Source organism: Chiloscyllium plagiosum, unplaced genomic scaffold, assembly GCF_037043375.1.
Source record: "Chiloscyllium plagiosum isolate Xiang-an unplaced genomic scaffold, Cpla_swu_hap1 HiC_scaffold_47, whole genome shotgun sequence".
Lineage (NCBI taxonomy): Eukaryota > Metazoa > Chordata > Chondrichthyes > Orectolobiformes > Hemiscylliidae > Chiloscyllium > Chiloscyllium plagiosum.
Genome location: NW_028270185.1, coordinates 1,003,418 through 1,026,899, shown reverse-complemented (window position 1 = coordinate 1,026,899; position 23,482 = coordinate 1,003,418). Strand labels below are relative to the sequence as shown.

Here is a 23,482-nt window from a genome sequence, read left to right as displayed (position 1 = left end):
AAGAACTATTTAATTATTGTATGCAATTTTATATTTGGTTTTATTAATTAATTAATTTCATTAACTTTACCACCAGTTTCTATATTATTTTGAGTCTTAAGAATATAATAAACGTTAATTGCTTGCCAGAAACACACCAATTAATGAGCTTCACCTCCTGTAGCAGAGTAAAGATCTTTACTCTGCTACAGGAGATTGATAAAGGAGAGGCAAAAGAAACAGAACATCTTCCTTTCACTACCTCTCCTAAAGTTTTTAACTCTGGCACTCAATTTTAATTCTGACACTCAATTGTAGGTCACATGCACGTGCCACGTCACACTAAGTTGGCTACTTATATACGCACCTAACACAAAAGGCCTTTCTGAGTCACTTAATAAGAATCCAGTTTCAGCTGCTCTTTTGTTGCAGAATTCCCAGTTTCTAACCTGCTCATGTAGCCACTGCATTTAAGTAGCTGACCCAGACTGGATTCTGGTCACCTCTGATACCTAGGATGTTAACTGTGAATGATTGAGCAATAATAATCGAACTGAGGTTAAGGAGATGTGGTCAGATTCTATTTTGCTGGAGATGGTCATTGCATGGAACTTGTGGTAATAATTGTCATTATCAACAGAAATCTGCATGAACCTGGAGACAGGCATGACCTCATACATTGCTTATAAATTGATGATTTTTCATCACTAACTCTCCAACAAGACAAATAGTCTTTCCATATTTGCCCTAACATGTCTTCCATAAGTTTGTGTTCTTATCACTCTATCTCCCTGTCCCTGAAATTATCCTGGTGATTCTATACTATTCCCTTCCTTTACATCGAATTCTCTCTGTAAAGTGAAGTTCCAAATGGTGCTCAGTATCATCAGTGTGTCCTAACCGCTGGCAATGGCATACATTGACCATTAGCTCTTTGCTCATGCAATGCTTGGTCCACTGATAAACCCAAAATGTTGTTAGTACCTTAATATGTTATTTATCAGGATTTGCACATTTGTGTAATGAAATATCTTAACCCATTGTCCCTCTGCTTCTTCTCACCGTCCTACCTCTCAATTGAATTTCTGTCTCCTATTTTTCTGTTTTTGCCTCTCGCAGTTGTAGGTAGTAATAGGCAATTAACAGCTTATTGCTTGTTCTATTAGCTTGTCTCTTTCTCCCGAGACAATCTGCTGTGCTTGCTGAACCTAACTTTATGTTGTCAGCAAAATTGAAGACAGTGCACAAGTCCAATTCTGTCTCCTAAGGGTGAATGCGGTAGTGTTCCCCGGGGCACATCACTGTCACTCTTCTCCAATTGCAGAAATACACACGTTGGTCTGACCTCTTTGTATGCATCCATCAAGTCACACCTGAAAAATCACACTTACCACATCTGCTGCACTGGCTTCATCTAATCACTGCTTCAAAACTCTCAATTAGATTGGTCAAACATAGCTTGCTGTGACAAATTCCGACTGTCCTTGATTTTTCACTTCTAAATTGTCAAAAAATTTATCTTGAATTGTAGATTGTAACAACTTTCCTCTGTAGCTGTTCAGTCCATGCCCTCAGAGATAAGGTGTCTTATACATTTACAAGTTAATGTTTCACCAAACAGCCTTGCAATTCAGAGATTGATGAGAAGGATACCTGGAATGAGTGGGTTGTCTTATGAGGAATAGTTAGATAGGTAATGCTTAGACTATGGGGTTAGAGTAAGAGGTGGAAATGTGTTGCTGGAAAAGCGCAGCAGGTCAGGCAGCATCTAGGGAACAGGAGAATCGACGTTTCGGGCATTAGCCCTTCTTCAGGAATTCCTGAAGAAGGGCTAATGCCCGAAACGTCGATTCTCCTGTTCCCTAGATGCTGCCTGACCTGCTGCGCTTTTCCAGCAACACATTTCCATCTCTGATCTCCAGCATCTGCAGACCTCACTTTCTCCTTAGAGTAAGAGGTGACTTGGTTGAAGCATGTATTATCCTGACAAGGAAGATTTGAAGATGATGTGTCTTCAGATAGAATCTAGAGCAAAGGATCACTTGACCAAAGTCAGGGGTCACCTATTTAATATCCAAGATTAGGTTAAAAACAAGTCTGAGTTTGGAACTCTCTTTCTGAAAAGATGTTGGAAGCAGAGTCCATAATACATAAGAGCAGAATGAGGCCATTCAGCCCAAAGTCAGCTCCACCATTCAGTCATGGCTGCTATGTTTCTCAACTCCATTCTCCCACCTTCTCCCAGTAACCTGTGATGTAACCTTTTACTAACCTAGAACCCATCTATCTCTTCCTTAAGTATCCTCAATGATTTGGCCTCACAGCCTTCTGCAGCAATGAATTCCACAGATTCACCACCATCTGGCTGAAGGAATTCCTACTCATCTCAGTTTGAAAGGATCACCCCTTCACTCTGAGACTGTGTCCTCGGGACTAATGGAAACATTTTCTCCATGTCCACTCTCAGTATTCTGTAAGTTTCAATCAGATTCCCCCCCCCCACCCCACCACCTCGCCATCCTCCTAACCTCCATCGAGTACAGACCCAGAGACTCAAACACTCTTCACATGACAAGCTTTTCATCCCTGGGATTATTCTTATAAACCCACTCAGGGCCCCCTCCAAAGCCAGCACATCCTTCCTTAGAAACAGGGCCCAAAACTGCACACAATATTCCAAATGCAGTCGGACCAGAGACTTATATAGCCTCAGCTCTTGCATTCTAGTCCTCTCAAAATGAATGTTAACATTGCAATTGTCTTCCTAACTGCCAACTGAATCTACAGAACCCTGAGCTAGGGTTCCCAAGTCTCTTTGTGCTTCAGATTTCTGAAACCCGTCCCCAGTGGAAAAAAAACCTACAACTCTAATCTTCCTACTAAAGTGCATAACCTCACACTTTCCCATGCTGAATTCCATTTGCCACCTCTTTGCCCACTTCCTTGCCTGTCCATGTTCTTCTGCAGCCTCCCCACTTCCTCAATACAACCTGTCCTTCCACTTACCTTTATGTAATTTGCAAACTTAGCAACAATGCCACAGGCTTCTTCATCCAGATCACAATGTATAACATAAATAGTTGTGGCCCCAACACTGACCCCTGTGGAACTCCACTTGTCACCAACTGCCATCCTGAACATTACCTCTTTATCCCCACTTTCTGTCTTCTGCCAGTCAGCCAATCCTTTATCCATACCAGTACCTTGACTTTAACACCATCGGCTGTTAGCTTACTTAGCATTGTGAAAATTGATGCAAAGTACCTATTTAGTTCATCCACTGTTTCTTTGTTCCCATTACTACTTCTCCAACCTCATTTTCCAGTGATTCTTTATCCACTCTTGCCTTTCTCTTACCTTTTTATATGTCTAAAAAACTCTTGCAATCTTCTTTTATATTCTTAACTAGTTCATATTTCATCTTCTCTCTGCATATTGCTTTTGTTTTTAGTTATCCTCTGTTGGTTTTCAAAGGCTTCCCAATCCTCTGATTTCCTATGAATCTAGATAACAAGGATATCTACGTCAGGCTCCTACTTATTGACTTTAGCTCCACCTTCAACACCATAATTCCAAACAAACACATTTCTAAACTCCAAGATCCACTCTCCACTGTCCTCGACTTTCTGGCTCACGGACCATAATCAGTAAGGATAAGTAACAACACCTCCTCCATGATAATCCTCAATATAAGTGCCCCACAAGGCTGCATACTCAGCTGCCTACTGTACTCCTTATACACTCACGATTGTGTGGCCGAATTCCACTACAACTCCGTTTACAAGTTTGCTGATGACACCGCCTTCGTAAATCGGATTTCAAACAACGATGAGACGTAACATAGGAATGAGGTAGTGTGCTCACTGGCATGGTATGAGACAACAATCTCTCCATCAAAGTCAGCAAAATGAAAGAGCTGGTCATTGACTTCAGGAAGTGGAGTCAGGAAGCCAATGGGCTGAGGAGTGGCAGATGGAGTTTAAGTTAAATAAATGCGAGGTTCTGCATTTTGGGAAAGCAAATTTTAGCAGGACTTATACACCTAATGGTAAGGGCCGAGGGAGTGTTGCTGAGCAAAGGGATCTTGGAGCGCAGGTTCATAGCTCCTTGAAAGTAGAGTAGCAGTTAGATAGGATAGTGAATGTTGCGCCAACCCATGAAAATAATCTCATGCCCATCTAACCTACACCATTCCATTGTTATCCATATGTATGTCCAGTGCCCGTTTAAATGCCCTTAACAACAAAAATACTACTGTTGCAGGCAGGCCGTTCCACGCCCCGACTACTCTGAGTGAAGAAACTATCCCTGATATCTGTCCGAAATCTATCACCCTTCAATTTAAAGCTCTGTCCCGTCATGTTAGTCATGTCTTGTCTTATTCCTTGTTTCTATTTATAAAATGTTATTTGAAATAAATTGGTCAAAGTGACTGAGTTTAACACCTTTCTACAGAATGTACCTCATTAGATGCTAAATTGGTTTGATATTATTTGATTTCATCTGCCTGTTCTCCTTTATGGAAAAATTGGTCTTGCTTCCCCCTTTACGCAATTAGATGATCAGTGTTCATATTACCCTCATCTCCACCTTCCCACCAATTCCAATAGCCAGCATTCTCTGAAATAACTATAACTATCACTCCCAACACCTGTGTGATACTGTTCCTTCAGTGGAATGGATACAACTACATCTTACAGTCATCGAGTCATACAGATGTACTGCATGGAAATAGACCCTTCGGTCCAACTCATCCATGCTGACCAGGTATCCCAACCTAATCTAGCCCCATTTGTCAGCACTTGGCCCATATTCCTCTAAACCCCTCCTATTCATATACCCATCCAGATGTCTTTTAGATGTTGCAATTGTACCAGCCTCCACCATTTTGTTTGGCAGCTCATTCCATACGCACACCACCCTCTGTGAAAAAGTTGTTCCTTAGGTCCCTTTTATATCTTTCCCCTCGCGCCCTAAACCTATGCCTTTTAGTTCTGGACTCCCCCATCCCAGGGATAAGACTTTGTCTATTTATCCTATCTATGCCCCCTCATGATTTTATAAACCTCTATAAGGTCACCCCTCAGCCTCCAACGCTCCAGGGAAAACAGCCCCAGCCTGTTCAGCCTCTCCCTATAGGTCAAATCCTCCAACCCTGGTAACATCCTTGTAAATCTTTTCTGAACCCTTTCAAGTTTCACATCATCCTTCCAACAGGAAGGAGACCAGAATTGCACGCAATATTTCAAAAGAGGCCTAACCAATGTCCTGTACAGCCACAACATGACCTTCCAACTCCTATACTCAATGCTCTGACCAATAAAGGATAGCATACCAAACGCCTTCTTCACTATCCTACCTACCTGCAGCTCCACTTTCAAGGAGCTCTGAACCTGCACTTCAAGGTCTCTTTGTTCAGTAATACTCCCTCGGACCTTACCATTAAGTGTATACGTCCTGCTAAGATTTGCTTTCCAAAAATGCAGCACCTCACATTTATCTGAATTAAACTCCATCTGCCTCTCTATTGGTCCATCTGATCAAGATCCCGTTGTAATTTGAGGTAACCCTCTTCGCTGTCCACTACACTTCCAATTTTGGTGTGATCTGCAAACTGACTAGTTATACCTCCAATGTTCATACCAAACTCATTTATATAAATGACAAAAATTAATGGACCCAACACCGATCCTTGTGGCACTCCACTGGTCACAGGCCTCCAGTCTGAAAACCAACCCTCCACCACCACCCTCTTTCTTCTACCTTTAAGCCAGTTCTGTATCCAAATGGCTAGTTCTCTCTTTATTCCTATTGTAAAAACCCTTTGGATTCTTCTTAACTTTATTTGCCAAATCTATCTCATGTCCCCTTTTTGCTCTCCTGATTTCCCTCTTCAGAATATTCCTACTGTCTTTATACTCTTCTAAGGATTTACTTGATCTATCCTGTCTATACCTGACATATGCTTCCTTCTTTTTCTTAACCAAACCCTCAATTTCTTTAGTCATCCAGCATTCTCTATACCTACCAGCCTTTCCTTTCACCCGAACAGGAATATATTGTCTCTGGACCCTTGTTATCTCACTTCTGAATGCTTTCCATTTTCCACCCATCCCTTTACCTGCGAATATCTGCCCCCAATCAGCTTTTGAAGGTTCTTGCCTAATACCGTCAAAATTGGCCTTTCTCCAATTTAGAACTACAACTTTAACATCTGGTCTATGCTTTTCCATCACTATTTTAAAACTAATAGAATTACGGTCATTGACCCTAATGTCCTCCCCCACTGACACCTCAGTCACCTGCCCTGCCTTATTTCCCAAGAGTAGGTAAATTGTTGCACCTTCCCTGGTAGGTACATCCACATACTGAATCAGAAAGTCTTCTTGTGCACACTTAACAAATTCCTTTCTATCTAAACCTTTAACACTATGGCAGTCCCAGTCGATGTTTAGAAAGTTAAAATCACCGACCATAACCACCCTATTTTTCTTATAGTTAACCGAGATCTCCTTACAAGTTTGTTTCTCAATTTCCCTCTGACTATTGGGGTGTCTATAATACAATCCGAATAAGGTGATCATCCCTTTCTTATTTCTCAGTTCCACCCAAATAACTTCCCTGGATGTATTTCCGGGAATATCCTCCCTCAGCACAGCTGTAATGCTATCCCTTATCAAAAATGCCACTCCCCCTCCTCTCTTGCCTCCCTTTCTATCCTTCCTGTAGCATTTGTATCCTGAAACATTAAGCTGCCAGTCCTGTCCCTCCCTGAGCTACATTTCTGTAATTGCTATGATATCTCAGTCCCATGTTCCTAACTATGCCCTGAGTTTATCTGCCTTCCCTGTTAGGCCTCTTGTATTGAAATAAATGCAGTTTAATTTATTATTCTGGATTAGTGGTGCTGGAAGAGCACAGCAGTTCAGGCAGCATCCAAGGAGCTTCGAAATCGACGTTTCGGGCAAAAGCCCTTCATCAGGAATAAAGGCAGAGAGCCTGAAGCGTGGAGAGATAAGCTAGAGGAGGGTGGGGGTGGGGAGAAAGTAGCATACAGTACAATGGGTGAATGGGGGAGGGGATGAAGGTGATAGGTCAGGGAGGAAAGGGTGGAGTGGATAGGTGGAAAAGGAGATAGGCAGGTAGGACAAGTCCGGACAAGTCATAGGGACAGTGCTGAGCTGGAAGTTTAGTACTAGGGTGAGGGGGAAGGGGAAATGAGGAAACTGTTGAAGTCCACATTGATGCCCTGGGGTTAAAGTGTTCCGAGGCGGAAGATGAGGCGTTCTTCCTCCAGGCGTCTGGTGGTGAGGGAGCGGCGGTGAAGGGGGCCCAGGACCTCCATGTCCTCGGCAGAGTGGGAGGGGGAGTTGAAATGTTGGGCCACGGGGCGATGTGGTTGATTGATGCGGGTGTCCCGGAGATGTTCCCTAAAGCGCTCAGCTAGGAGGCGTCCAGTCTCCCCAATGTAGAGGAGACTGCTTCGGGAGCAACGGATACAATAAACGATATTAGTGGATGTGCAGGTCAAACTTTGATGGATGTGGAAGGCTCCTTTAGGACCTTGGATAGAGGTGAGGGAGGAGGTGTGGGCGCAGGTTTTACAGTTCCTGCGGTGGCAGGGGAAAGTGCCAGGATGGGAGGGTGGGTTGTAGGGGGGCGTGGTCCTGACTAGGTAGTCACGGAGGGAACGGTCTTTGCGGAAGGCGGAAAGGGGTGGGGAGGGAAATATATCCCTGATGGTGGGGTCTGTTTGGAGGTGGCAGAAATGTCGGTGGATGATTTGGTTTATGCGAAGGTTGGTAGGGTGGAAGGTGAGCACCAGTGGCGTTCTGTCCTTGTTACGGTTGGAGGGGTGGGGTCTGAGGGCGGAGGTGCGGGATGTGGACGAGATGCGTTGGAGAGCATCTTTAACCACGTGGGAAGGGAAATTGCGGTCTCTAAAGAAGGAGGCCATCTGGTGTGTTCTGTGGTGGAACTGGTCCTCCTGGGAGCAGATCCGGCGGAGGCGGAGGAATTGGGAATACGGGATGGCATTTTTGCAAGAGGTAGGGTGGGAAGAGGTGTAATCCAGGTAGCTGTGGGAGTCGGTGGGTTTGTAAAAAATGTCAGTGTCAAGTCGGTCATCATTAATGGAGATGGAGAGGTCCAGGAAGGGGAGGGAGGTGTCAGAGATGGTCCAGGTAAATTTAAGGTCAGGGTAGAATGTGTTGGTGAAGTTGATGAATTGCTCAACCTCCTCGCGGGAGCACGAGGTGGCGCCAATGCAGTCATCAATGTAGCGGAGGAAGAGGTGGGGAGTGGTGCTGGTGTAATTACGGAAGATCAACTGCTCTACGTAGTCAACAAAAAGACAGGCATAGCTGGGGCCCATACGTGTGCCCATGGCTACCCCTTTGGTCTGGAGGAAGTGGGAAGATTCAAAGGAGAAATTGTTAAGGGTGAGGACCAGTTCAGCCAAACGAATGAGAGTGTCGGTGGAAGGGTACTGTTGGGGACGTCGGGAGAGGAAAAAACGGAGGGATTGGAGGCCCTGGTCATGGCGGATGGAGGTGTAGAGGGATTGGATATCCATGGTGAAGATGAGGCGTTGGGGGCCGGGGAAACGGGAGTCTTGGAGGAGGTGGAGGGCGTGGGTGGTGTTCTCGAACGTATGTGGGGAGTTCCTGGACTAGGGGGGATAGGACAGTGTCGAGGTAGGTAGAGATGAGTTCAGTGGGGCAGGGGCATGCTGAGACAATGGGTCAGCCAGGGTGGTCAGGCTTGTGGATCTTGGGAAGGAGGTAGAACCGGGCAGTGCGGGGTTCCTGGACTATGAGGTTGGAAGCTGTGGGTGGGAGATCTCCTGAGGTGATGAGGTTCTGTATGGTCCGGGAGATGATGGTGGGGTCATGGTCGAGGGGACAGTAGGAAGAGGTGTCCTCGAGTTGACGTTTGGCTTCAGCGGTGTAGAGGTCAGTGCGCCAGACTACCACTGCGCCCACTTTATCTGCTGGTTTGATGGTGAGATTGGGATTGGAGCAGAGGGATTGGAGGGCTGCGCGTTGTGAGGGTGAGAGGTTGGAGTGGGGGAGGGAGGTAGACAGGTTGAGGCGGTTAATGTCCCGGCGGCAGTTGGAAATGAAGAGGTCGAGGGCGGGTAATAGGCCAGCGTGGGGTGTCCAGGTGGATGCAGTGTGTTGGAGGTGGGCGAAGGGGTCCTCGGAAGGTGGGCGGGAATCCTGATTGTGAAAATAAGCTCGGAGGTGGAGGCGATGGAAGAATTGTTTGACGTCACGGCGTGTATTAAATTCATTGATGTGTGGACGGAGGGGGATGAAGGTGAGTCCTTTGCTGAGGACTGATCGTTCGTCCTCAGTGAGTGGGAAGGTCTGGGAGGATGGCGAAAACTCGGCAAGGCTGGGAGCTGGGATCTAGTGTGGGCATAGAGCTGGAAGTGGGGGCGGAACCTGTAACTGGAGTGGGTGTGATGGTGGGGGGAATGGGGGTGGAGTCATGAGCAGGGGTAGTGTTCACCTCGGGGTTCTGGGGGGTGGGGATAGTGACAGTGGGGTCTGTGGGGGGCATGTCAGCAGAATGCAGGTGAGTGGCGCTGGTGGGGGCAGAAGTGGTGGTGACCACGGCAGTAGGGGTGGCGGAAGTCACTGAGCATGTGGCATCAGCGATGATGTGAAGGGCGGAAGTGATGTCACGTGTGATGCATGAGGAATTGTGAAGGGCGGAAGTGGTTTTGGGAGTGGCCATGATGGGGGCAGAAGTGAGGATATCTTTCCTCACTAGCTCTCTGGGTTCCACCCTCCACCTTACTAGTTTAAATCCTCACGAGCAGCTCGAACAAATCTCTCAGCCAATGTATTAATCCCCTTCCAATTCAGGTGCAATCTGTCCTTCTTGTACAGGTCACTTCTACCCAAAAGAGATTCCAATGATCCAAATATGTGAATCCTTCTCCCATACACCAGCTCCTCAGCCATGCATTCATCTGCTTTATCCTCCTATTCCTGCCCTCACTAGCTCGTAGCACTGGGAGTAATCCAGATATTGCTACTCTTGAGGACCTCCTTTTTAAATTCATCATGTCCACAATGACTCTTATTGACTCTCATGTATGCATCATAGAAAGCATCCTATCTAAATGCATTACAGCTTGTTATGGCAACTGCCCTTGCCAAGACTGTAAGAAACTATGCAGATTCCTGAACACAGCCCAGTCCTTCCATCCATTGACTCCATCTACACTTCCTGCTGCCTTGGGAAAGCAACCTACAACATCAAAGACCCCTCCCACCCTGGTGAAACTCTCTTCCATCCTCTTCCATCGGGCAGCAGTTAAACAAGTTTGAAAACACATACCAACAGATTTAAGAACAGCTTCTTTCCTGCTGTTAGCAGACTTTTGAATGGACTTCTCAATGCTAATGTCGATCCCTCTCTCTGCACCTTCTCTGCGGCTGTAACACTGTATATTCTGCACTCCGTTCTGCTATCCTGATGCTCTTTGTAATGTACGATCTGCCTGTATAGCACACAAAACAACATTTTTCACTGTATCTCGGTACATGTGACAACAATAAATCAATCAATCAATTATCTTGACCATACTATATCCTAAAATATTTTCAAGGCAGAGGTAGATAAGTTCTTGATAAGGAGATGTACAGGGTGAAAGATTATTGAGGTTGGCAAGAATGCAGATTTGAGATTACAATCAGATCATCCATGATCTCACTGATTGGCAGAGTAGGCCTGAGGAACTGAATGGCTTACTCCTGCTCCTTGGATGATCATATAATTGTATCTATTCTTCCCAGCTCACCCTCAGGTAGTAGGTCATCTCTATTCCCCATTTGTGTTTCTCCTTTTGAATTGAATGTGCTAAGTTGGACTGCAGTTCTATCACATCTGGGTCTAGATAGTCAGGAGGTTTTTCTAAATTTGGGGCATCAGACAATCACATTCCAGCCTTCTGCTAACATGGACTGAGGATGAATTTGCAATAGGGACTGAGTCATTGCCATCTGATCAGGAACCCTGCCTTATTTTCCTTTATTCCTCTTCCCCAGCCAACCCCACTATTTTAGCCCAAGTAGATCTGAATTAGAACCCTGTAACTGCCAGTGCAGCTGAGATTAGCTAACCAGGAGTCTCATTTATTTCTGCACTGAGCAATCATAAATTAAGACAAATTGAAATATTTCTGTCTCATCTTACCCGAAACCACTAACCCATAAATCACATCCCTTACCAAGTTAAGTAAGGTCAACCTCAAGCAGTTGATACAACAGAAACTGCTCAGTCCTGAGGCATCCATTAGTGTGAAATCTTTCACAGCAATGATGATTGAAAATTTCAGTCCTTTCATAAATAATATCTCAAGCACGAAATGGGACCAAAAAAAAGATTTAAAATGGTTAAGGGCAATTCAGAATGGAACAACATTTTCTCTTGTTTATTTAAAAAAGCTTCCAATATACCTGGAGCATATAAAATAGTCTTATGAGGAAACTGATTGCAGATAAAACTCCTGGGCATAATTTATTGTGTTGCAAAACAGTTTAGAAATTCTTTTACCTGCGACTTCTTCAAATTTCAGAGAGCATATCTATTTGGAATTAAAATAGTTAGGTGCTTGGTTTTGACTTGCATAATCTCAATGAGCTGAAATGCCTTTTTCTGTTCTGTAGACCTGTATGACTCAACATTAAAAATTCCTTTCATTCCATTCTATAAACCTTTTCTCTGTTTTTCAATGTTTTGTTTTACAAACCTTTCTCTGGCAAACAAAGGCCTATTTATGCATGCTCTGAGGTGGGGTCACCAGAACCGAAACATTAACTCTGATTTCTCTTTACGAATGATGCCAGACCTGCTGAGCTTTTCCAGCAACTTCTGTCTTTGTTTCTGATTTACAGCATCTGCAGTTCTTTCAGTTTCCACTGATGCATACACTCCGTTTTCATTAGCTAGTCAATATTCATCTGACCATCTAACCACCCAATCATCCACAGCCTCTAGTTAGACCTTCCCTGGCATAAGATTTACTTGGGATCACAGCTCTCTGTTACCTCAGCATATTTAGCAATTCTTCGTCCCCGAATCCAACTAATAAGTTTCATAAAGGATTTGCAACAAAAGTTCATCAAGAAATTATCTAATGTCCATAAACACAGTTGAGTTCCATTACTCACTCAATCACAGTGATTTCATTGGAAGGTGAGGCTTAATTGTCCAAATAGTATTTTCATATGCTGCAACATCTCAAAGCCAAAGGGAATAGTTTCCTCAGTCTTGGAGCTTCTGCATGAGAGTCCTGTGTATATTCAGTCCCTGTTGTGCTTCAGAATTCAATCACAGTTTAACACTGTCCGGGATTGATAGTTTGATTCGTCCTCTATAGAAACTATTTCCTTTGGCTTTGAATATTGTGGCCTGTGAAAAGACTACTTGGACGATTAAGCCTCACCTTCCATGAAATCACTGTGATTGAGTGAGTAATGGAGCTCAACTGTGTTTATGGACATTAGATAATGTCTTGATGAACTTCTGTTGCAAATCCTTTATGAAACTTAGCAGTTTGTTTTAGGGATGAAGAATTACAAATTACCAAATATTAAAGAGCTGTGAACCCAAGTCAATCTTCAGGCCGGGCAAGGTCTAAATAGATGTTGTGGGTGGTTAGATGGGTTGGTTGTTGGATGAAGATTAATTAGTTCATAGAAAACAGGCAGGAGGCATAAATGGGTCTTTGTTTGATTGACAACATGTAATGAGCGAGTTCCTGTAGGGATCTGTGCAAGAGCCTCAACTTTTTATAATTTAAATCAATGACAAAGGTGAGGGGGAAGTGGCTAAATTTGCAGATGATAGGAAAATAGGTTGGAAGGGATGATGTGACGGTGACAAACAAGGATGCAGGAAGTGTATTGATAGATTGAATGACTGGGGAGAAATCTGGCAGACAGAATATCATGTGGAAAAATGGGAGTTGTTCACTTTGGCAGGAAGATTTTAAAAAAAGGATTATTATTTAAATGGAGTAGGACTGCCGAATTTCGAGGTGTAGAATGAGTTAGGCATTTCACTTCATGAGTTACAAAATGCTATGATGCAGGTACAGCACGTAGTCAAGAAGGCAAAAGGGATGCTATGCTTCATTGTGAAAGAATTGGACAGAAAAGTAAAAATCTTGTGCTTCAGTTATACACAGCATTGCTCAGACCACATCAAATATACTGTGTGCAGTTTGGTCTCCTTTAAGGAACCGTATAAACACAATAGAGGCAGTACACAGGTGGTTTATTAGATTAATCCCTGGCAGGAGTGTGTTGTTTGTTTGATGAGGAAAGGTTGGACAGACTGGGCTTGTTGTCAGTGGAGTTTAGAAAGTGTGAGGGTGATATGACTGAATTGTGTCAGCTCCTGAATGGTCTGGACATGGTGGACGGGGCAAGATTGTTTCTTCTTGTGGGTCAGTCCAGAAATAGGAGGAACTGTTTAAAATTAGGGGTCACCCTTTCAAGACAGGGAGGAGGGGATTTTTTTTTCTCTGAGGGTTGAGCAATCTGGAAATTCTTTACCTCAGAAGGTTGCGAGGGGTGAAGTCGTTAAATATGTTTAAGATGGAGTTAGATTGTTGTTAGGCAGAGGGTGTTAAAGGCTGTTGGGGGTAAATAGGAATATGGAAACACAAATAGATCAGCTATGGTCCCAGCGAATGGCAGAACAGACCTGAGAGGCTGAATGATGGATTTCTACTCCTAATTGTTTATTGGTGTAAACAGGCAGACGGGGGGAGGGGTGGAAGGGCAAATAGGCGGATGGATGGTTGGTGACTAACTTCCTCACAAATCACTGGATCTGATGTTACAACATCTAAATAATTGAGAGTTAGCAACACTCACTGATTATTGGCATTGTATCAGGAAAGTTCACCAGAAATGGAGTTAAAGACTCTTTCTACCATTGTGTGAACTCCCAAGGAAACAGGTTGACTGATCCTGGTCAACATCCTATTCTTTCTAAATTTCTGCCTAAGCCATTGGATCTTGGAGGCTATTTGTACATGCTTCCCTGATCTAATCAATGATGCTGTCTTTACTCAGAAGGAAGCAAATTGTATCTGAATAAAAACAAAAGAATCTTGCCTGTTACAGAAGGGAATCTATATCTTGGCAAGTTGATAAGTTCCTGCTTAACCTCCAAGAGGCAATTGATCTATAACAAAGGAAGGGTTATGTGAAGAAATCAGACAATAACTGTCTCATCAAATATTGTCACAATCTCAGTCTGGGAATTCTTATGGAACAAAAGGTATTTCATTCTAACTTCAAATAAAGTAAATAGCCTCGCAAGAGGGAATCGCATTTCAATCTAAACTACTTTACATTCCCAACAAATTGGATAAACTGTGCACTTGTCTATGAGAGACAAAAGCATAGCTATTTGTGAATGGGCACATGCAAGAGTTTGCATTATTCAATGAATCTGTTCTACTCGCTGATAGTTTGAAAACCTTGAAAAAACATTTGAGACAAAGCCATTCAGGTTTACACTGAGACCTTCACATTCCTTCAAAGGTTCCAGCTCTTATGGGGACTAGCTTCTCAGGAGGAATCAATTGTGTGGCCGGTGCTTGTGAGGGTGAGTGGGGGAGGTCAGTGGCCCCACAGGTTCAATTTGGAGACAGGGAGAGCACGGCTACACCTCCCAGCTTCACCGTAAAGCAAGTGCAAAGATACTTGGACCTACCTTCGGGGAAACAACAGCTGTTTCCTCAAAGTTGTCTGGTTTTATCGCCAGAGGAGAAAGTGGGATAAAGAAAGATGCTGGAGATCAAAGTCGAGAGTATGGTGCTGGAAAAGCACAGCAGATCAGGCAGCATCCAAGGAGCAGGAGAATCGACATTTCAGGCATAAGCCCTTCATCAGGAATTAGGTTTTATTGCCATGTCTGTCATTGAGGATAATATGTTTCAATCTGTTGTTGGACTTAAAACTCTATTTTAGCCGTGAACCGTGGACATTTATACAGTAACCAGAACCAACATGGTGGACAGTACACTATGACTGCAGAACATAATGTGAGCACACACCTTCCCATATTTGCTGCGGAGGTGGCTGTTAAAAAGCCAATGGGGCAATAGTTTCCAAATTGCTGAGTTTTGCAACAGAAAATTGCATAAATGCTAACTGTATCAGAAATCTGAGATTACGGCACAATGGGTGAGACGTTGGATTTGAAAGGGTGTGTGCAAGAAATGATCAAAGTGAAGTTCTTTGAACAATAGGTCAACAAACAAATGCCAATTTTGAACTGGTCTCAAGAAGTTCTCCATTCCAAGATTCAAATGGGCTCCAAGTACAGTCACAAAACTCAATCCTGGAAGGATTTACATCAAAATGGGATTGCACAATGGGGAACTTCAGATCTCATTGGCTGGGTGAACAGTTAAGAAACAGATCAGCAATGGATGGTCTAATTTCACAGTGAGCTAGAAATGGGTGGCTGAATGGCCTCCTTCTGTCATGATGTTCCTAACTGTTACTTCCCAAAACAGTTTGAAGCAGACTCTCTCTATCTAATGTTAAGAGGTGATTGATCACTGGCTAACAGCTACCACTTCAATCCACTCCCCCCTTGACCCCTACATCACCCTACCTCTTCTGCCCTCAATCTCATACAGTGGGGATAGACAGGAATAAAGGATATTAAATGTAGAAATCACTGACTGCGTGTTGATTCTTATTTTTAGAAGAATTAATCCCATTTTATGGTGATGCAGTTGAGCAGAATATTTCCAAAGGCAAGATCAGACAATATCAATTGTTGTAAATATTTACATGGTCGCCCTATTCCTGGTGTTCAAGGTGAAACAGAAACACTGTCAGAATGTTCTGGAGCCAGAACACTCGATCAAATGAAACTTGCCTTTGAATTTACAGCTGTGATCCAGTTCAGTCTGGTCCAACACAGGAAAAGCATCTGATCTCAACTCCCAACTCTGGCCACACTCAATCCAGTTCCTCAAGATTGAAGTGGGCCTATTGAACCCACTGAGTTTTCACTGAGAATTTGAACTCAATTTAAACAAAGTTATGGGACCCCAATGTTGGAATCAAAGTGAGGGGATCCCATTAGACAAGACCTTTGAGAAGGAACTGGCCATTCAGCCGCTTGAACCTTCCATGCTATCTGACAAGATCAGAAGCCATCCTCACTGGTAAATGTAATGGGGGTGGCCTCCTGATAGGTTGCCACTGGACCACCTGCTGCTGGTCCAAGGGGAAAGCAGAAAAGCTGAAGTCCCACAGGGAGAGGATGGGGCAAGACAGAGACCACAGGGGCACTTTGCCTTGGGATACCTATGGGGAAGAGAAGATTAAAGTTTTGGGAACTGAAGGTCAGAGATTCTGTGAGATGGGAGGGGAGACCCTTGTGATGAAGTCTCCCTTCCCTTGTCTAATAGCCCTCTCTTCTCTAAAGCTGCTGTTTCCATCCCACCCCACACCCTCCATCCCAAATGTGTTGTGGGTGGGGAGGTTGGGAGGAAAGCAGGGAAGGGTTGTGCTGTCCTGCTGTTGACCAATCACTCATGCCCATATGCCCAAAACAGATGCCGTCTCCCGCTTCCTACCCTCATCCCTGGAACATCTGGATAACAACAATACCTATTTTATTGACTTTAGCTCCACCATCAACACCATCATTCCAACCAAACTCATCTCCAAACTCCGAGACCTAGGACTCTGCTTCTTCCTCTGTCACTGGATCCTTGACTTCCTGACCCACAGATTATAATGGGTAAGGATAGGCGACACCTCCTCCATGATAATCCACAACACTGGTGCCCCGCAAAGCCCCTACTGTACTCCTTATACACTCATGACCATGTGGCCAAATTCTATCTCAAATTCATTCACAAGTTTGCTGATGACACACCATTGTAGGTCAGATCTCAAACAATGATGAGACAGAATACAGGAAAAGAGATTGAGTGTTTATCAGCATGGAATAAAGACAATAATCTCTCCATCAAAGTCAGCAAAACAAAGGAGCTGATCATTGACTTCAGGAAGAAGTGTGAAGGACACACCCTTGTCTATATCAATGATTAGGTGGAGATGGTCGAGAGCTTCAAGCTCCCTGGAGTAATATCACCAACAAACTGTCCCAGTCAATCCACGTCCACACTATGCTTAAGAAGCACACCAGCACCTTTAATTCCCCAGGAGGCTAAGGAAATTTGGCATGTCCACAATGACCGGCACCAATTTTTACAAATGCACCATTGAAAGCATCCTATGTTGATGGATCACAGCTTGGTATGACAACTGCTCTGCCCAGGACTGTAAGAAACTGCAGAGAGTTGTGAACACAGCCCAGTCCATCACACAAACCAGCCTTCCTTCCATTGACTCCACCTACACTTCCTACTGCCTCAGGAAAGCATCCAGCATCATCAAAGACCCCTCCCATCCTGGTTATATGCTCCTTCATCCTCTTCCATCAGGTAGGAGATATAACAGTTTGAATACACACACAAACAGATTCAAGAACAGTTTCGTCCATATTATTATCAGACTTGTGAATGGACCTCTCAAATGGTAATGTTGATCCCTCTCTCTGCATCTTCTCTGTATTCTACACTCTGTTCTGCTACCCTGCTGCACTTTGTGTGGTATGATTTGCCTATAGAGAATGCAAAACAGCACCTTTTACTGTATCTCAATACATGTGACAACAATAAACCAAACCCAAACTCAAATCAAATCAAGTGGCCCTCAGTAGGGCCTTGAGTTAGACAAATTAAGAGAATTTCCAGTGTTTGATATCTCCGCTCCCCTCAAAGCTGATGCCCTAGACAAGTTCAAATCTCACCAGGTAAGCTGTGGAATTTCAGTACAATGAATAAAGCTGGAATATAAATCTAGTCCCCAGTGACAGTGGCCACAAAGCTATCATCAAATGCTGCAGAGTCCCACTTGGTCAATTGAGACCTATGGGGTTCCTTTTGGAGAAAGAAATCTGCCATCTTTACCTGATCTACCTCACTCACTAGGACATGAAAACCAGGAGAGAACATTAGACAGTTATACCAGGGCTTAGAAAATGCCAGGATAAGACTAACATAGAGGATAGTAAATGAATAGGTGGAGTCGGATACGGACACAGCAATGAAGATGAAATCAGGGTTAGACTGCATGTATGTAAATGGAGTACAGTTAATAAGATTGGGGGCTACCGACACCAGACTGTCTTGTAGGATCATGATGTTGGGGCAATAATGGAGCCCTGACTAAAGGAAGGGCAGGACAGGGTGTTAAATATTCCTGGATACAAGGCCTTCTGGAAAGGAAAGAATAAGATTAGGAGTGGTGGCTTCTCTGAGGAAGAGAAGAATTGTTGCACTGGAGAAAGAGAACGTTGGAGAGTTCTGACACATAATCAGTTTGGCCAGAGCTGAGCAATAAGAAAGCTGTATCTACATTGTTCAGTATAACAGATAGATTACTGGCACAGGGCTGGGGGAGGATGTTGAGGAGCAAATCTACAGGGAAATTACAAGGAGAGGTAACCATCATTCAAGTAGCTATAATGGGGGAGCTTTAAACACACTACCACTATTCCAGTCAATATACAGGTGTAGGTGCAGCTAGGGACAAGTGTTCAGGATTGTGTTCGGGAGAATTTTCAGCAGCACAGTGTCCAGTCCAGCAGGAAAGGAGACACCAGCAAACATGGTTCTTGGGAAGGAAGTGGACCAGGTAGATAATGGGACAACATTTGGGGAATAGTAATCATTGCATCAGGAGGGTTAGAGGGGATATGAAGAAAATGTTTTCACCTGGAGGCTGATAGGAATCTGGAACTCACTGTGACAAGGGTGGGAGAGGCAGAAAGTCTTGTAACTTTGATGGAGTATTTCAATGTGAACTTGTGATGCCAGGCATACAAGGCTCTGGGCCAAGTTCTACTAAATGGAATTAGAATTGTTGGGAAGCTATTCTTGACTAGCACAGGCTCAAAGAGGCAGAGGGCCTTTTCTCTGTGCTGTAGACTTATTTGACTCTATGACTCTATAGACTCAAAGATGTAGGATGATGGTGATAGAAAATGGGATTTCAATCTCTCCTGGATTCAAAGGTAGTGCCAGAGGTTTGGAGAATTGGGAATATTATACTATTCAAAAACTTGAGAAGTTTGGCTCAGTCATTACAGAGCAATTGTTTTAACTCTTAGGTGGGAAAACTTCCTGAAACAATTATTCAGGATAGAATTAAAAGTCACGTGGAAAAATGTGAACTGGTTTGGAAGATCAGCATGTATGTATTAGGGAAATCATGTCTAACTGAAACATTGGTGTGGTGACAATTGAACAACTCACTGGAATAGTGGAGTCTCCACAAATGTCCCCATCCTCAATGGTAGGGAAACCTAGCAAAGATACGCATGAAGCTTTTGCAACAGTCTTCAACCAAAAATGCCAAGTGGATGATCCATCTTGGCCTCTTACAGTGGTCCCCAGCATCACAGATACCAGTCCTCAGCCAATTCAATTCACACCACATGGTATCATGAAACAGTTGGTAGGCACTGGATATTACAAAGGCTATAGGCCCTGACAGCATTCCAGTAATGGTACTGCAGAAAATAAAAAATGCTGGAGATCACAGTGGATCAGGCAGTATCCATGGAGAGAAAGCAAGCTAACATTTCGAGTTGACTCGAAACATGACTCAAAACGTTAGCTTGCTCCCTCTCTATGGATGCTGCCTGACCCGCTGTGATCTCCAGCAATTTTTTTGCTTTTGGTACAGATTCAAGCATCTGCAGTAATTTACTCCAAAACATCACTGAAGGCTTATGCTCCAGAACTTGCTATTCCCCTAGCTAAGCTCTTCCAATACAACACTGTGACAATGTGGAAGTTTGCCCAAGTATGTCCTGAACACAAAAGCAAGACAAATCCAATCTGACCAATTTACCACCCTATCAGTCTACTTTCAACCATCAGTAAAGTGATGGCAGGGGTCAGTAACAGGGCTATCAAGCAGCACCTGCTCAGCAACAACCTGCTGAGTGACACCCAGTTTGGGTTCTACCAGGGCCACTCAGCTCTTGATCTCATTACAACCTTGGTTCAAACATGGACAAAAGCCAAATTCTAAAGGTGAGGGGAAAGTGACAGTCCTTGACATCAATGAGCGCTGGCAAAACTGGAATAATTGGGTATCAGGTGCAAACTCTCTGTTGTTCAGTGTGGTAACTGGCACATAGGAAGATGGTTGGAGGTCGGTCATCTCAGCCTCCAGGACATTTCTGCAGGAGTTCCTCAGGGTAGTTTCCGAGGCCCAACCACACTGATGCGCCTCATCATAAGGTCAAAAGTGGGAATATTTATTGATAATTGAACAATGTTCAGCACCATTTGCAACTGAAGCAGTCCATGTTCAAATGTGGCAAGATCTGGATAATATCTAGGCTTAGCTAATAAGTGGTAAGTAACATTTGCAATAAAAAACAATCTAACCATTGCCTTTTGACATTCAGTAGTGTTACCAACACTGAATCCCCCATTATCAACATCATCAGGGTTACTATTAATGAGAAACTCAACTGGACTCACCACACAAACACAGTGATCCACAAAACCAGGTCAGTAGCTGGGAATCCTGCAGTGAGTGATTCACCTCCTGATTCCCCAAAGCTTGTCCACATCTATCAGGCGTGTGGTTGAATGCTCCCCACTTGGCCTGGATGGGTGCAGCCCAAACAACAGCCCCCGTTCAACTGGCACCAAATCCACAAGCATCCACTCCCTCCACCCCCGATGCTCAGTAGAAGCAGCGTGTACCATCTACAAGATGGACTGCAGAAGTTCACTAAATATGCTCAAATAGTACCTTACAAACCCACAACCAAAAACAGAAATTGCTGGAAAAGCTCAGCAGGTCAGGCAGCATCTGTGGAGAGAAATCAGAGTTAACATTTCAGGTCCAGTGGCCCCCCTTCAGAACACTAACCCTTATCCTTCCAAACCCACGATCACTTCCTTCTAGAAGGACAAAAGCAGCAGACATTTGGGTACATACACTCTCTGAAGAGAAAATGAGGTCTGCAGATGCTGGAGATCAGAGATGGAAATGTGTTGCTGGAAAAGCGCAGCAGGTCAGGCAGCATCTAGGGAACAGGAGAATTGACGTTTCGGGCATTAGCCCTTCTTCATTCCTGAAGAAGGGCTAATGCCCGAAACGTCGATTCTCCTGTTCCCTAGATGCTGCCTGACCTGCTGCGCTTTTCCAGCAACACATTTCCATCTCTACATACACTCTCTGCAAGTTCCCCTCCAAGCTACTCACCATCCTGACTTGGAAATGTATTGTAAATCCCTGAGTGTTACTGGGTCAAAATTCTGGAATTTCTTCCTGTAAGAGCATTGTGGGTCAACCTGCAGCAGGTGGACTGTAACAGTTCAAAAAGGCATCATCTTCTCAAGGGCAAAACGGGACGGGCAATAAAACCTGGCCAGCAGCGATATCCATGTACGAGTGAATAATGGAAGAGTGTTGATGAGGGTAATGCTGTTGATGTAGTGTACATTTACTTCTAGAAGATGGTCAATGCACTATTGCACAACAGAAAGTGAAGATTTCAGAATAAAAAGGACCCTAGCAACAAGATTACAAAATTAGCTGTGAGACAGTGTAAACATTAATGGATATTTGTTCAGAATGGATGAAGGTTTGTAGTGAAGATCCCAGGGGTTGGCATTGAGATCCTTGCTGCTCCTGAAAGATGTTAATGATCTCCATCTTGCTGTGCAAGGGACGTTTGTAGATCATACAAAATGTGGGACATTCATAGACTGTCAAGAGGGTGGTATACAACTTCAAAAGAATATTGACAAGTTGGTGGATACATGGCAAATATAGCTTAATGGAGCCAGGTGTGAGGTGATGTACTTTGGTACAAAGAGCATGTAGATACAGTATAAAGTAAAATATACTATTCTTAAGGGGGTGGAGAAGCAGAGAGCCTGGTGGCAGACAAGTGGAGAGAGTTGTTAATAAAGCAAACAGTATTGTAGGCTTCATTAATTGGGGCATAGAGTACAGAACTAGGGAGATAGAACATAGAGCATAGAACATAGAAAAGTACAGCACAGAACAGGCCCTTTGGCCCACGATATTGTGCCAGGATTTAATCCTAATGAGAAATATAGTAACTTAACCTACCCACCCCTCAACTCACTGCTCTCCAAGTGCATGTTCAGCAGTCGCTTAAATGTCCCCAATGACTCTGCTTCCACCACCACCGCTGGCAACACATTCCATGCATTCACAACTCTCTGTGTAAAAAAACCTACCTCTGACGTCTCCTTTATACCTTCCTCCTAATATCTTCAAACTATGACTTCTCGTACCAGTCAATCCTGCCCTGGGGAAAAGTCTCTGGCTATTGACTCTATTTATTCCTCTCATTATTTTGTATACCTCTATCAGGTCTCCTCTCTTCCTCCTTCTCTCCAGAGAGAAAACTCAGAGCCTATTCAACCTTTCTTCATAAGGCAAGTCCTCCAGTCCAGGCAGCATCCTGGTAAACCTTCTTTGCAACCTCTCCAACGCCTCTGTATCTTTCCTATAGTAGGGCGACCAGAATTGGACACAATATTCCAAGTGTGACCTCACCAGAGATTTGTAGAGTTGCAGCAAAACCTCACGGCTTTTAAACTCTATCGCCATGTTGATGAATGCCAAAGATGATGATGAATTTTCTCCGGCACTAGTTATACCCCAACTGGAGTGTTGTGTTAGTTCTGGGAGCCACACTTTAGGAAGAATGTGAATGTATTGGAGAGAGTGCAGCAAGAGGTCTATAAGAATAGTCACAGATGAGACACTTCAGTTCTGAGGCGAGTTTGGAGAGTTTGGGACTGTTTTACTTAGAGGGGAGAAGGTTGGGAAGAGATTTGAAAAATATTTGAAATTATGAGGCCTCTGGATCCACTGCTTCCAATTGCAAAGTGACTGAGAACCAGATCAGATATATGTCAAAAAAAACAAGAAAGGCCAGAGAAAGACTTGAGGACAGTTAGTATTGGATTCAGAGCTCGGGAGGCAGGTTCAATTGAGGCATTCAAGAGAACATTAGATGGTTCTTCAAATGGGGACAATGTGTAGAATTACAGGGTAAAGACAGGAGATTAGCACTAACTTGAAATGATGATGATGCTGCTCCTTTAACAAGGTTATGTTGTCCTTGGTTTTGTTTAGAGGGTCATAGAGGAAGAGGTTCTGGGATTATCTACTTGAAGGAGCTTTTAAGTATATTTTAAGAACACTTGTACAAAGTTCTCCCAGCTCAGGCTTTGGTTTGTTTTTAGCAAGCTGTTTTTTTGCAACTACTGGTCAGGTTTTAGCTGGAAATCCAGAGAAACTGCTGGATCCAAAGACACAACTCCCTGCTGATCCTCTCTCTCTCTCTCTCTCTCTCCAATCTGTCC

The 23,482-nt window shown here is 43.9% G+C and overlaps 1 protein-coding gene across 5 annotated transcripts in view; it reads right to left on the bottom strand.

Annotated features, from left to right (window-relative positions):
- The window catches only part of LOC122542726 (leucine-rich repeat and fibronectin type III domain-containing protein 1-like protein), a 293,692-nt gene that overhangs the window by 247,536 nt on the left and 22,674 nt on the right, over positions 1-23,482 (bottom strand). The window contains exon 2 of one of the 5 annotated variants that reach the window (XR_015754685.1): positions 10,333-10,495. The exons of 3 other annotated variants lie outside the window; for them this stretch is intronic. The gene's annotated coding sequence lies outside the window, so the exon portion shown is untranslated. Of the gene's footprint in view, positions 1-10,332; positions 10,496-21,338; positions 21,359-23,482 lie in introns of those variants that run through there. One more of the 5 variants, XR_015754686.1, reaches the window with a different exon arrangement.